Consider the following 14,234-nt stretch of genomic DNA (forward strand, 5'->3'; position numbering starts at 1 on the left):
TGAAAAAGGCGGTGGAAGAAAGTGCTAATCCCCATATTCGAAACAGCTGGTCTGATTAAACTATTTATTGTGTTTTGTTGTTTCCTTTGTATCATTGGAAAGAAATGACTACTAAATATTGTTTTGTCTTTTGCATTAGTATTCTCGTATTTGCATTTCACCAACATACAACATGCAACAATTAAAATTGACGATGTCGTGGTTAAGCGCTTTCTATCGCCGACCCCTTCAATTGTAAGCTGCAGAAAGGCAATTTCTAACAACAAACCACCAAGCACTTTGGATAGCTTAACTGTGTGGCGTATTGTAGGAGATCCAGCCCCGTTAATCTACGGGATCTTAGACATATGCATAATTGCCTCTGACCCATCTCCCAATCACCAATTTGTGTTATTTTTCCTACAATAAGTTCCATGGGTGAATAGACGCGGGTTCCGACAACAGCGTTTTTCGAGGGTGCTCCAGAACGAAGATACTAAAGGTATCCGCATTATAAATACGGCACTACCAGTGATCCATCTGTCGCGCAACAGTCCCTAGCTATTCATTATACCCCAGAAATAGTAAAAAAATTAATGATGAATTTACTACGTATAGTTCCCACAGGGACTGAGAGGACAAGATTAGATTAATTACAGCGCACACACGGGCGTTTAGATTGTCATTCTCCCCACACTCCATACGTGAATGCAACAGGAAGAAGTCCTTATAACTAATACGGAAGAAACCTATGCCGTGCACTTGATAGTGCCACAGTGGTCTGCAAAGTAAGGATGTACATGTTTACTGCGATCGGGAACTTTAGGCCAGTGCTGCTAGTGCTGCCACCGAGCGGAGCGACACAGAACTTCAAAGGTACTACGTTCTGCCGCTAGGAAGCGCTGCTGTCACGCGCGAATGTTTACGACTCAGCGTACTGGAATAAACGTCGAAGTTTGCGAAGGACGCGGGCGAAAGGCTCTTACTTAATACATTATCCCGGCAGAAGCTTGGTTTTATACGTAGTTCAGCCCGTCGCCGGGAAAGCCGCTGCGTCCACATAGAGGCGTGGTGCATCGTGACGCATAGGTAACAATGATCAAGTTTGCAACGCGTGACTACCATACTGCACATTAACGGTGGATGATGATACTACGGTACCATTCCACTAATGCAGTTGAACTCTGCGTCCTTTCTCAGTTGTGTAATAATCTGTACTGAAAACGTGGATCGATCAGAATAATTCTACTTTCATGCACTTCTACAGTTAGACCGAATTACTGCCAGTCTTCTTCGCCGCACATGTTCCTCTTGCTTTGCTTGCCATTGTTTAGTGCAAATATTAGAATAACTGCTTCAGTTATGCAATTACGGTATTACAATTAAATATCATATTTTCGGCCACGCTAAAGAACTGGTAAGTGTTTACGTTACGAGCGTGCTCTCCGCATCTTAGTTTTGGCTCTGGTAACTGATTAATGAGAATGCTGATTACATTGCTGTTAAAGCGGGTACACAGTGATTGGACTAATATGAGCAAACTGCAGGATAATTTCAATGATTAACTAACCAGTACGATAAAAATAGACTTCGGAATGCATGGATGTTTTTGCTTGCCTCCTTTCTTACCACGCAGAATTTAATATTCTGTGACTCAGAGATTATGTTATATTTGACAGAACGCAGTTTTTCAGGCAGCTGGAAAATGATTTTAATTCCTTCTCACGATAAGATTCATCCAATTTGACTTGCTATTGCTACATATACCGGAAGCAACGCCGTATGCTCCTTTTTTGTTTACTAATCTGTTGTGCGTCCGGACGAAAGAAAAAGATGCTTCGCTCTATGAAAGGATAGTCATGGTCTCGGACATTTAAAATTTTTCGCGTGATTGTGATATAGCTACTTGTGACGGACTATTGGAATCATTTCCGTCTGCTGTACTGAAAAAGTACAGAAATCTAAAAAAAGGCCTCAGAGGTTGAATAAAATCTTAAAAAAAAGCACCGGATCTGGTTAGAGCATAAACGGTTTCTAGCCCATGCTTCCAACTAGCGGGATTCAGTCACTAGGCTGAGAAAATTATGATGCAAGTCAAGAACTTCAACACAGGATATGTTTACTCAGATACTTGGAAATGAATATATCAAATATCGTACGCTGCGAACGATACAATGTCACTGCGGGCGATGTATCATTGCTGGTGCTTATATAACCTCTGGTCGCAGGAGGCAGTTTAGCATTAACCCCTGCAGCATCGCTTCATCAATTTGCAGTCAGATACTCTTCTGACGAAGACAAGCTTTGACTTTGTAACGCTCAGACAGAAATTTCTTCAAAATAGTGCTTTTGAAATCACTTCATATTGTGCCATAAACATTTCGGAATTGATGTTTCTTTCCAATTTCTTTTGATTGTGAAAGCAATATGAATCTCTTGGTACTATGTGCAATATGTTAACTTATATGTTAGCTCATATAAGATTTACATTCTGAGGGTAAAAGTAGACATCGTTGTTTACCTTTGATTGATATTTTATTAGGCTAGTTTGAATTCTTATACAGTTTTTTACAAGGATAGAGGGAATTACTGTAATTATATGCAGTAATATAGTGACATTTTGAAGTTCTTATTATAAAAATCTGTACTGCATTATGTCCTACACTTTTACATAATTCATAAAAAATTTGTTGTTAAGTTAAACTAATTATACTCTTTTTTACTTATTTGTTTGAAAGTAAAAACATATCTGAGCATGAACTTTTTTGAAGCAGCTTTGCTTTCAGACAAATATTCAGTCCCTACTAATTATCATTACATTTTATTTAGAAAGTTACTATTATATTCTGTAACTATAATTAAGGGGGAACTTGTTTCTCCACTGAACACCAGGGCTTATTCTTCTCCTATATGATGAGTACAGCAGTGTCTTTCAGGAAGATAATCATTCTGCTGACATATATTCTTCAAATTGATAAGACTCTTTTCTTACGGTGATTATTTGCTTGCTGCTATATTTCTAGCATTTGTACCTGGTGATAACAATTTTTAGTGGTTTCTTTTTGTTCTTGCCTTGCAATCCTTATTAACATAAGCTTTACTCCAGGCCCATCTTTTTTAACTGTCTAGAACAATTTAAAATAATTTAACTATGTATGGATTACTGTTTCATAGTATCAAATATCTTGTGACGTTATAAGTTTCAATTTTTTTCCTTTGACTTATGTAGATTACGTACCATGTCGTTGATGTAGACTACTGATCCATCTATTACAGTTAATTTTATATTCATCTTTCTTTACTAAAGTTATTTAAATGTTTTCTCCCCAGATTCTTAATCTTATTCTGTAAATTGTTTGCCGCTCGTTCCTGGTGGTTAATTACGTTACGTATTATAATTTCTGTAATTATAGTCCACCCTTTGTTTGTATTATTAGTTTCACGATTCAGTTGACATTTGTTATTAAAACTACTTGTCACAAGTCGATCTTCGATTGTTTGCCATACATATTCATATTTTGAGAAAAAAAATCTTCATCTTTTCACATTTGTTACAAGAAAATATTCAACCAGTGTAAAGTTTCTAATGCTTGACTATGTCTTTTTCTTCAGAAGAACGTAATTTATTGCGATGTGGGATGGGTTTTCGCGTTAATTTTCAATATTACGTCGTCTGGAGGCGACGTTATTCATTATCTTTATTGACTGTAGCACATTCTATGATTTCCCCATCGTTATAAGGAAAGTTTTACCTTCTGTCTGTACTACTTAGATTTGTTGGAAGACTCTGTAACAAGTTTAAGTCATACACAAAACAGAGTGGTTTATAAAACTGCCCTTTGACCGATTCTTGATTATTGTTCAACAGTCTGGAATCGTTAAAAACTTGGATTAATGGAGGAGATAAATAAAACTCGAAGAAGGTTTACGCGCTCCTTCAGGGATGCGTATAGTCCGCATGAAAGTATCATAACAATGCCCAACAAAGAGAGATGCTTTAAGGATAGGCGTTGAGTATTGCGGAAAGTCTTGCAAACTCAGAGGACTCACGTCTCAAACCACCAGTAAACGCATCAAGTTCTCCAGCACAAATCTATTGAACGAACTGCTAAGGCAAATTTAGGGCACTGTGGGTTTATTAACGAGGTTGTCTACAGGCTTTCTTCACGCTTAACATTTGTGAACGGAGTGGAAACGGGAGACAGGAATGTGGTACAATATGTAGCCTCTTTCATACGTCGCACGGGGATTTGCAGAGCACAGATTTAGATTTTCTATAATTTTTGACGACTTTTTACGCTATTAGACATTTAAAGTTTTCAAAAAATTTTCATCGATTTTATGAATAGCTGCTTGAAACTATATTTAACATTTCTCGGTATTTGATGTAATGCCTTCTGCTTGTGCAGGAGAGCAGGATATTTTAAAACACACTATGTGATCAAAAGTATCCGGACACCTGGCTGAAAATTCGTGGCACCTTCCATCGGTAAGTCTGGAATTCAGTATGGTTTTGGCCCACCCTTAGCCTCGATGATAGCTTCCACTCTCGCAGGCATACGTTCAATCAGGTGCTGGAAGGTTTCTTGGAGAATGGCAGTCCATTCTTCGCGGAGTGCTGCACTGAGGAGAGGTATCGATGTCGGTCGGTGAGGCCTGGAACGAAGTCAGCGTTCCAAAAATCCCAAAGGGATTCTATAGGATTCAGGTCAGGACTCTGTACAGGCCAGTCCATTACACGGATGTTATTGTCGTGTAACCTCTCCGCCATAGGCCATGCATTATGAACAGGTGCTCGATCGTGTTGAAAGATGCAGTCGCCAATGTCGAATTGCTCTTCGACAGTGGGAAGCAAGAAGGTGCTTAAAACATCAATGTAGGCCTGTTCTGTGATAGTGCCACGTAAAATAACAAGGGGTGCAAGCCCCCTCCATGAAAAACACGACCACACCATAACCCCACCGCCTCAGAATTTTACTGTTGGCAGTACACACACTGGCAGATGACGTTCACCGGGCATTCGCCATACCCACACCCCGCCATCGGATCGTCACATTTTGTACCGTGATTCGTCACTCCACATAACGTTTTTCCACTGTTCAGTCGTCCAATGTTTACGCTCCTTACACCAAGCGAGGCGTCGTTTGGCATTTACCGGCGTGATGTGTGGCTTATGAGCAGCCGTTCGATCATGAAATCCAAATTTTCTCACCTCCTGCCTAACTGTCATAGTTCTTGCAGTGGATCCTGATGCAGTTTGGAATTTATGTGTTTTGATAGATGTCTGCCTATTACACATTATGACCCTCATTAACTGTCGGCAGTCTCTGTCAGTCAACAGACGAGGTCGGCCTGTACGCTTTTGTGTTGTACGTGATTGACCCTTCACATTTCCACTTCACTATCAGATCGGAAACGGTGGACCTAGGGATGTTTAGGAGTGTGTAAATCTCGCGTACAGACTTATGACTCAAGTGACACACAATCACCTGATCATGTTCGAAGTCCGTGAGTTCCGCGGAGCGCCCCATTCTACTCTCTCACGATGTAGTCCAGTCAAATAGTAGATATACCTTGCAAAAGGTGGGGTAGAAGAGTTTATTTTTTCAACTCGTTCAAATGATTGGAAAGATTAGAAAACCGAGTTTTGCCAACAAAATTTCGCTTGGAAAACTTTCTGCAGTCAAAAAACTTCGAAAATTTCGGACTTTTTTCAAAATATCTCAGTTTCATTTGCTCCTATCGCTTTAACGTCTAATTTCTTTTTTAAAGGGCACAAAATTCTCTACAAATTAGATTTTTGCCATTTTTTTCTACTCCCAATATCTAAGGTGCTACAGCGCCTCAAAAAATAACAATTTTTCAAATTTTGAGCATAGTGGCAATATACCTTATTTTTGAACATTATTTTTTCAGTTTCTGTTTGTGTAGTATAAATACATTATACATCACGTTATAAGATGGAATTTACCACCTCACTTTCAGGTATTCAGTTTCTCTGTATGCAACATGAGGATTGCTGGGCACCCAACTATTGTGATTCTTACATCACTACCTGAAGTTCACTATGAGCCACATCAGCCCTGGTATTTGTAAAACTATAAATATAAAAATACATCATTAAGAGACATAAACACACACACACACACACACACACACACACACACACATACACACATATACACGCACACAAAATAAATTGTATCAGGAAACTGAACTATTATTAGTGCAATAGGCAACCTAATTATGTAGGTAATTATTCTTGTGTATAAAAGCTACACAGTTGACATTAAAAATAAGCAGCTTTATTTCAATTAAAATGCATTGTCAGTTACTAAAAAATGTTGACAGTTCTGGGTGTGTAATACTTGTAATATTACACTTAAGCGCACTTGAGACAGATACGAGCATCACTTCCAACGTTTTGATGGGCCAGGTTCCTCAGTGTCACCAGAAATACCTTGAGTTACGGATTCAGGGTCTGTACATAGAGTTGATCCCAGGTTGACCTCTTCTTTAAACAGCGAGTCAGCCTCAGCAAGTTCGTTGGTTTCGTCAGCGGTTTCCTCAACATCCTCCATAACATCTTCTTCACTGTCTTCATATAAAAATTTTGGCACATTTTCACAAGTGACCCCAATACATTTCTTGCAAATTTAAGAACATTTCAAACCCACTTTTCTGCAGGAGCACGCTCCGCCACAGTTCAGCTTGCATGAGCATGAAACAATGTGAAGAAGTGCTTCAGGTGCTGGATCTTGGCTCATTATAACGGGTATTGGACCGTGGTCACTGTGATTCCAGCCCCATTTCTCAGGAGGTTCCCAGTTTCCCATCCTACTTTGGACTTGTTGGTAAGTCCGTAACGAATGATGTTGTGCAGCATCTTGTGTAGGTGGCAACCGTGCAAGATTCAGTTTGCTTTTTGTGGCAGACTTGGTGAATAGCTGGTACCACAAATGGTCTAGTGTGTGGGAACTGCTGACACCTCCACTATACAATGCGGTAGTAACCTGTTCTCCTACAGTTATTATTTCTTCACGGGTAGCATGTGGTTTATTGAACGAGCAAAGCGCTGAGGTTAGGTGTTCATTTTTCGCTACAATATTGCAGCACTTAATTTTTCCTTGACCAAAAAAAGCAGATTTTTTATCACATCCGCTAAAGGCGTGAGTGAACAGAATATATTCACTGTCAAACTTGTAAGATGCAGTGGAAAATCACTTGTCTTCTGCATTTCCTCTTCCTGGCTTTAAGAAAAATAAGTTTTCAATGCCTTGCCCCAAACCGGTCATGAGCACAAGCAGTTCAACATCTTCTCCTACAATGACAACACTTCCAAAATCTTTGGTTCTTGAAATGGCAGATGTTACAATTATAACGTCACCATCTTCTTGTGCCTGGTGCACTTCAATGCTACACTCCAGAAATTCCATTTTAAGAAGTGTGATCAAACGCATCTTGTTTCGTTCGTTGTACAAGAACTTGTCCTGAGGTACTTGGTTCACCATCTCTGATTCAACCACAACGTCAACCGAAGAATGTTGTTTGGTCCTACGAATCCTCTCAGCACTCTTTGTGCTACATTTGTCTCCCTCACATGGATACCCAACAAAATAGCAAATTGAGATCCAAAATGACGTTGCAGGTAAGAAACATAGCTTTGGGCTATTGATTTGAAGCAAACATTTCGAGTCCAAGTCACTTTGTGGATAAGGTACCCTCCATCAATGACAAAAAATTTACTCGGTCCACCTGACTTCACATCTTCCACTGGAACGAAGGCATTGTAGAATGAAGATTTTGTTCTTTTTCGCATGCCTTTTTCTGAGAATAGGCTCATTGGGTAAGGAGCAAGTTCATATTTCAGGAAGGCTTTTAACTCTTCTTCACTTTGTTTCATTAAATAAATCCTTTGGAAAAGAGTTAAAGGATCAACGGGAATAATTTTAGTGCTCCCAGCTTGAACAGAATTGAACGCAGAAAGGAGAGTCACAACTTTATCTTTTCTACGGAACTACATCGTGGAAATTGTCACCAACTATTCTTTGCTCGAAATTTGAAAAAATTGGTATTTTTTGACGTGCTGTAGCGCCTTAGATACTGGGAGTAGAAAAAATGGTAAGAATCAAATTTGTAGAGAATTATGTGCTCTTTAAAAAAGAAAATAGACATCAAAGCGATAGGAGCAAATGAAACTGAGATATTTTGAAAAAACTGAAAAAAGTCCGAAATTTTCGAAGTCTTTTGACAGCAGAAAGTTTTCCCAAGAGAAATTTTGTTGGCAAAAACTTGGTTTTCTAACATTTCCAACAATATGAACGAGTTAAAAAAATAAAATCTTCTACCCCACCTTTTGCAAGGTACAGGCTTTTTTTTCTGACAGTTTCACTGGACTAATGTGTAATTGACTACTGAGGTCGCTGATATGGAGTACCTGCCAGAAAGTGGCAGCACAATGCACCTAATATGAAAAACGTATGTTTTTGGAGGTGTCCAGATACTTTTGATCACATAGTGTATTTTCTACTAACTTTCAGATCTACGCCTATTAATGTTTCCCTTCCAAAGATACAGAAATGTATTTCATCGGTAGGTGTTTTGCCTGTCATAATACGTCATGGAAACTCTATTTTGTCGTAAAATTCTGGTATAAACAATTTAATTGCTGTCAAACTCTTTTTACACTTTGATCACATGTATATACTTGTTTATCATTTGAGAATGCTATCTTTAGTTTTCTGTTGAGATCTCTGCTGTCGACATGAAATGGTCAATCAGGCTTAAGGCTTGCTCCAAGGCTTCTGTGAGTGATATGTCCCTGGCCTGCGTTGCGCAAGATCAGGGCCACGGTGCAGCCGTCGTCTTTAAGCTAGGCTCAGCTTCTCCCTGCAGGAATCGCTTCAGAGCGTGCTGTTGCTTCTGATATTTGATTTGCAGTAGCAAGCGCCATTTACCACGTCACAAATTTTCGGTAACTCTGTCTTGAGACGAGCGCCAGGTACTAGGATAAGTTTCCTTAAAGAACCGCTACTTCCTTCTACTTCCCATTAATCATTTTTGCTTCCAGATCTTATATAATGTATTTTAGAAATGCAAACGGTGTTACTTGTCGTAACTGATCCATTTACGTAGTAAGTAGGAATATTTAAGATATTTTTCCCTGATGCTTAAGAACCGTGTGCACGTTTATAAGATCACTAATAGTTTAAATTTAGCCGTTATATTTCATTTGCAAGAGATACGGGGTCCTCTTCGAGAGCGGAGCGTCCTTCTTCTTACATTTTCAGCCACATGGCGGTACTACGTAATAGACTGGAATTGGGACTTATCTTTCCTTTCTACATGACTATTACTCTGAAACTTACAGCATATGAATTTGTTATTAGTTATTATGACGTTGTGTGAAAATTATTTTATTGTTTGTGAAGGCGTAGGATGCGTTATAGCACATAACATTCGGTACATTTTTATTTTTTATTGAATTCTGTGTTAAAGAAATCAAAAGTGAGCAAAAACGCTATGTCATGCAATGTCACGTTTAGTAGTTTACGTTGTTTAAAGTTATGAAACTAATTGAAGAACTAGCACCTGCAAGTTGCAGTCAAATGAAGACCGAGCATCCCCAACACACGTTAAGACATCTAGCCCACTGGGAGACGAGACGATCAATTCCTATTTCGTAGAACACTGTCGGCCCGTGACGGATCCACTCATACACTTCCTCGTCAGACTGAAACCGACGTCCACGCATGTCTTTCGGCCGCCAGAGGTGTGAAAATCACAGCATGGAAGACGCACGGTGTATGAAAGGTCTTGCAGTGTTCCCCAGTTAAATCGCTGAAACCTAGCGGTCATCCGGTAGTCCGTGTGGGGACGGGCGTTGTGCAACAGTATGCTTCCGTCCGACAGCATTCCCGGGCGTTGCAGATTCTGCATTGTCTTCATAGCGCTGTACAATGACAGTGGTTCTACGCTCGAGGAAACAGAGAGCCCCTGCAGTCGAAGAAGGTCGTCATGAGCTTCCCGAAACTTGTGCTAACAGTTTTGGATATGTATCCAAGGTTCTCGGGTGTCCAGCCGGATCCGGTCGTCGAAGTTCCACGATCGATCGGATCCGGCTGGACACCCGAGGACCTTGGATACAGCACATTCGCCGGGAAAGTCTCAGATCACATAGTTTTGGATATCTTTGGCGAGACAGGTGTGGAAAAAATTAAATGAACGTGTGGGAAGTTTGGTCGACGAGTGCAAGCCTTATTTCAGTCGACGCCACATTGGGAGACTTGCGTGCCGGTGATGAGGATGAAATGATGACGAGGACAACACAACATCCAGTCCACGAGCGGAGAAAATCTCCAACCCGGCCGGGAATCGAACCCGGGCCCGCTGCATGGTAGGCAAACACATTACCAGCTAAGCAGGTGGACATAGGTGTGGAATGTTTCCATTATTGGCTTTGCGTTTGTCCTCTGTCTGTCGCAATGCTGTCGGGCGGAATTATCCTGTATCACTATAACGTATGCCGCCTCACTGCCAATCGGACGAATAGCTACCCTTCAGTGATATGGCTGGAAGCACTGCAACATCCATGTGATTTTCACACCTTTTGCGACGTGAAGAAAGACATGCGTAGACGCCGGTTTCAGTCGGACGAGGAAGTATATGAGTGGGTACAGTTGTGGATCCGTCAGCGGCCCACCGCGTTCCACCAAACAGGAACTGGTCGTCTCGTTTCCCAGCGGGCTGAATGTCTCATCGCATGTTGTGATTACTTTTGAATGGAACCATTCCATGGCCCTGTTGCGCAGGATGTCAGTTTTCATTTGACTCCCCTTCATAGTACCTTCTGACAGGTGTATTTGTACAATGTCTTTGTTGTATTCTATAAGGAACGCTTATTACTTCATGGCTTTTCTTCTTACGACCGTATCTTTCCATTGTACTCTTTAGTAGCTCCGGTGCATCCGTTGATTGTAGTGTGACACATTTATTGTCTTTTTACTCTACGGAGGATACATAGCTTCCACTTACTTTTGTTTGTTACACATTCCACATGCTTTCTCCTGGCTTCTTTTCTCAATTCGTCGGCTGTTGGAAGTTTAAAGTCGGGAATTATGTTCGTCTTACCAGCTTCCAGAGACGAAATCGCTTGAGAAGATAGGTAAGGATGTGTAGTTGTTGACAAAATATATTACATACACTGAAAGCTGGCTAAACCCGGAGATAAGTTCAGCTGAAATTTATCGAAGAACCTAACGGTGTTTCGAACGGATGGGCTAAACACAGTTGGCGGTGGCGTGTTTCTTTCAGTTAGAAGTAGTTTATCTCGTATCCAAATTGAAGCAGACAGTTCCTGTGATCTGCTATGGGCAGACGTCATTCTTGGTAACCGAAATAAAATAATAATTGCATCCTTTTACCGACCTCCCAACTCAGATGATACAATTGCTGAAATGTTGAAAGAAAACTTGAATTTCGTTTCAAACACATACCCGACTCAAACAATTATACTTGGTGCTTACTGTAAATTACCGTGGATATTGTTGGCGAAAATATATGTTTAAACCCGGAGGTACGCATAAAACATCAACATAAATTGTGCCCACGTGAATAGTAAATGGATTGTGGAAACACACTTGACCTCTTAGCGACAATTAAACCTGAGCTAATAACGAGCACCAAAACGGGTACTGGCATTAGTGAACACAAAAATAAACGAAAAATATACCTATTCAAAAAAGCAGATGAAAATTCCCTTGACACCTTCCTGAGAAACAATCTTCACTCCTTCCAAATTAAAAATGTAAGAGTAGACCAGATGTGGTTTGAATTCAAAGAAATAGTACCGACACCAACTGAGAGATTTATACCAAATAAATTAACAAATGATGGAGCTGATCCCCCTTGGTACATAAAACGGGTCAGAACTTTGTTGCAGAAACAACGAAAAAAGAATACCAAATTTAAATGAACGCAAAATCTCCAAAACTGGCTCGAAACTTGACGCGGATATCAATGCGAGATGTCTATAATAGTGTTCATAATCAAACTTTATCTCGGAACTTGGTAGAAAATCCGAAGAGATCCTGGTCATATGTAAAGTACGCTAGCGGCAAGACACAGTCAACGCCTTCTCTGCGCGATAGCAATGGAAATATTATCGACGACAGTGCTGCGAAAGCAGAGTTACTAAACACAGCCTTTCGAAATGTCTTCACAAAAGAAGATGAAGTAAGTATCCCAGAATTCGAATCAACAACAGCTGTGAACATGAGTAGCTTTAAACAGATATCCTCGGAGTAGTGAAGCAACATAAATCATTCAATAAAAGCAAGTCTTCTGGTCCAGACTGCATACCAGTTAGGTTCCTATCATGGTACGCTGATGCAATGACTCCATACTTAACAGTCATGTACATCCGCTCGCTCGACGAAAGATCTGTATCCAAAAGGACAGGAAAGTTGCACAGGTCACACCAATATTCAAGAAAGGCAGTAGGAGTAATCCACTAAATTACAGGCCCGTACCATTACAAGGTGAAATATTTTTTCGGTTTTTCTTAATCTAGGGTTCAAGACAACTGTGTAAGTAGAAGGTTGAGATGACATGTTTAATGTCGCAATATTAGCATAAAATACACGCTTTTATATTGTTTTCAATGTGACAACAAAAAACAGTTGTCGGGATAACGCATCTTGTCAACATCAAAAAGTGAAATAATCCTAAACACAACAATATTAACTATTAACTCTCAGAAGGTTAAATTTTTCTAAACACGACAATATTAAAGTTTAACTAGAAGTTTCTTTACAAAATTGTTCCTACACTTACGTTATGATGTTGGTCAGTACTACGAAAATCGTCCGATTCCGGTTCAAAGTTCGGTACTATTTTTAGGATGACAATCAAGTGTATGGTGGATGGTTAGTGATGTGACAAATTGAGCAAAAGATTACCCAAGATCGCTCGAGTTTACAGTGGATGCAAGCTGGTGAACCAACAGTTTTACACCTCTGCACGCAGTATTTACCTTAAGTTGCGATGAGCTGTCGTCTGCTAGACCGCTCTCTTCTGCTGAAATTCCTATACAACTAATTAAACCTTTGCTGAATTTCCCAGCAGAAACTTTCCCTGTCTTTCTCATTATGCCAGAAGACATGTACTCCTCCCTAGTCTTAGAATGTGGCGATATATACCCGCATGATTGGAGCAGCGTGCATATAATAATGCCCTCTCAGTTCTCACAAGAACAATTAACTAATTGGCTGGTTACTTTCTCCACAGTTGGAGCTAAACGATGCTCTAGCTAATTTCTAGCTGTATGTCAGCCACTGTGAACGTAGTGTTCACCTAAATTTCTTCTCTGCATCGTACAGAGCGTTATGCGCTCCATTCTGCACTTGACACCAGTTCAGAGAAGAGGGCCCCGAAATTTCCGTCTTGTCTTACTCATATCTGAACGGTCTCCCCACCTGAGTTCTTCCGTTCTTCACGTCACAGCTTTTTTCGACCAATAGAAGCGTTCCTCTTATATTGTGGAAACTCTCTCTACCAATCGCAAGGTCCCTACCATTAAATTGCGTCGCAACTTTGGATCTTTTCTCCTTCCTAGCGCGTTTCCGCCAATCGAACGTTTTGTGCCCATTCCAGACGCCTAAAAGCATACATTGACTCTCTCACATGTGTAGCACTCGCTGGACATGTGATCGTAAATGCGTCACTGGTTTTGTTCATATACCTTTGGAATTCTGAAACACAGTTTTCTAAAAGCTTTCTTTCCTGTCCTCCCTCAGATGGGCCGTATATTCGCTCTCCCCATCACCTGGTTGGTCGTTGACTTTCTGCATGGGACTCCCCTTTAAGTGGTTTCTGTGGTACCCCCGGTAGTGCAGCCTTGCCTCTGCTCGCCCCTCTGAAATTCCAAACTAAAGCGCCCCTCGCTGCTCGTTGCACCTTCTGCTCATAGACATGCATTATGTAGGAACAGGAACAGTGTGTTAATTAGTGTCGACTGAGTGTCATCCTTGTTTTGCATTACATACTGATAGGTAAATTTGCTCATAACCGCCGAATTAAGTTAGGAGTCATATTCACCTTCCCGTTGCGATGTATAAAACTCTCATGTAAGGTACGAATCTGACCTTCATTTATTCGGCAACCTTCCACCATTAACGTCGATATGCAGCAGGATTTTGGAAAATATATATTGTGTTGAATCATTATGAATTACTTCGAAGAAAACGGTCTAATGA

The 14,234-nt window shown here is 40.4% G+C and overlaps 1 protein-coding gene across 2 annotated transcripts in view; it reads left to right on the forward strand.

The window, feature by feature from the left end:
* The first annotated feature begins 921 nt into the window (after window positions 1-921).
* LOC126190850 (probable cytochrome P450 6a14) overlaps window positions 922-14,234 on the forward strand; it is a 120,884-nt gene continuing 107,571 nt past the window's right edge. For both annotated transcript variants that reach the window (XM_049931438.1, XM_049931437.1), the window contains exon 1: window positions 922-1,068. The gene's annotated coding sequence lies outside the window, so the exon portion shown is untranslated. The remainder of the gene's footprint in view (window positions 1,069-14,234) is intronic.

The sequence above is a fragment of the Schistocerca cancellata genome, chromosome 6 (genome assembly GCF_023864275.1).
Source record: "Schistocerca cancellata isolate TAMUIC-IGC-003103 chromosome 6, iqSchCanc2.1, whole genome shotgun sequence".
NCBI classification, from domain to species: domain Eukaryota; kingdom Metazoa; phylum Arthropoda; class Insecta; order Orthoptera; family Acrididae; genus Schistocerca; species Schistocerca cancellata.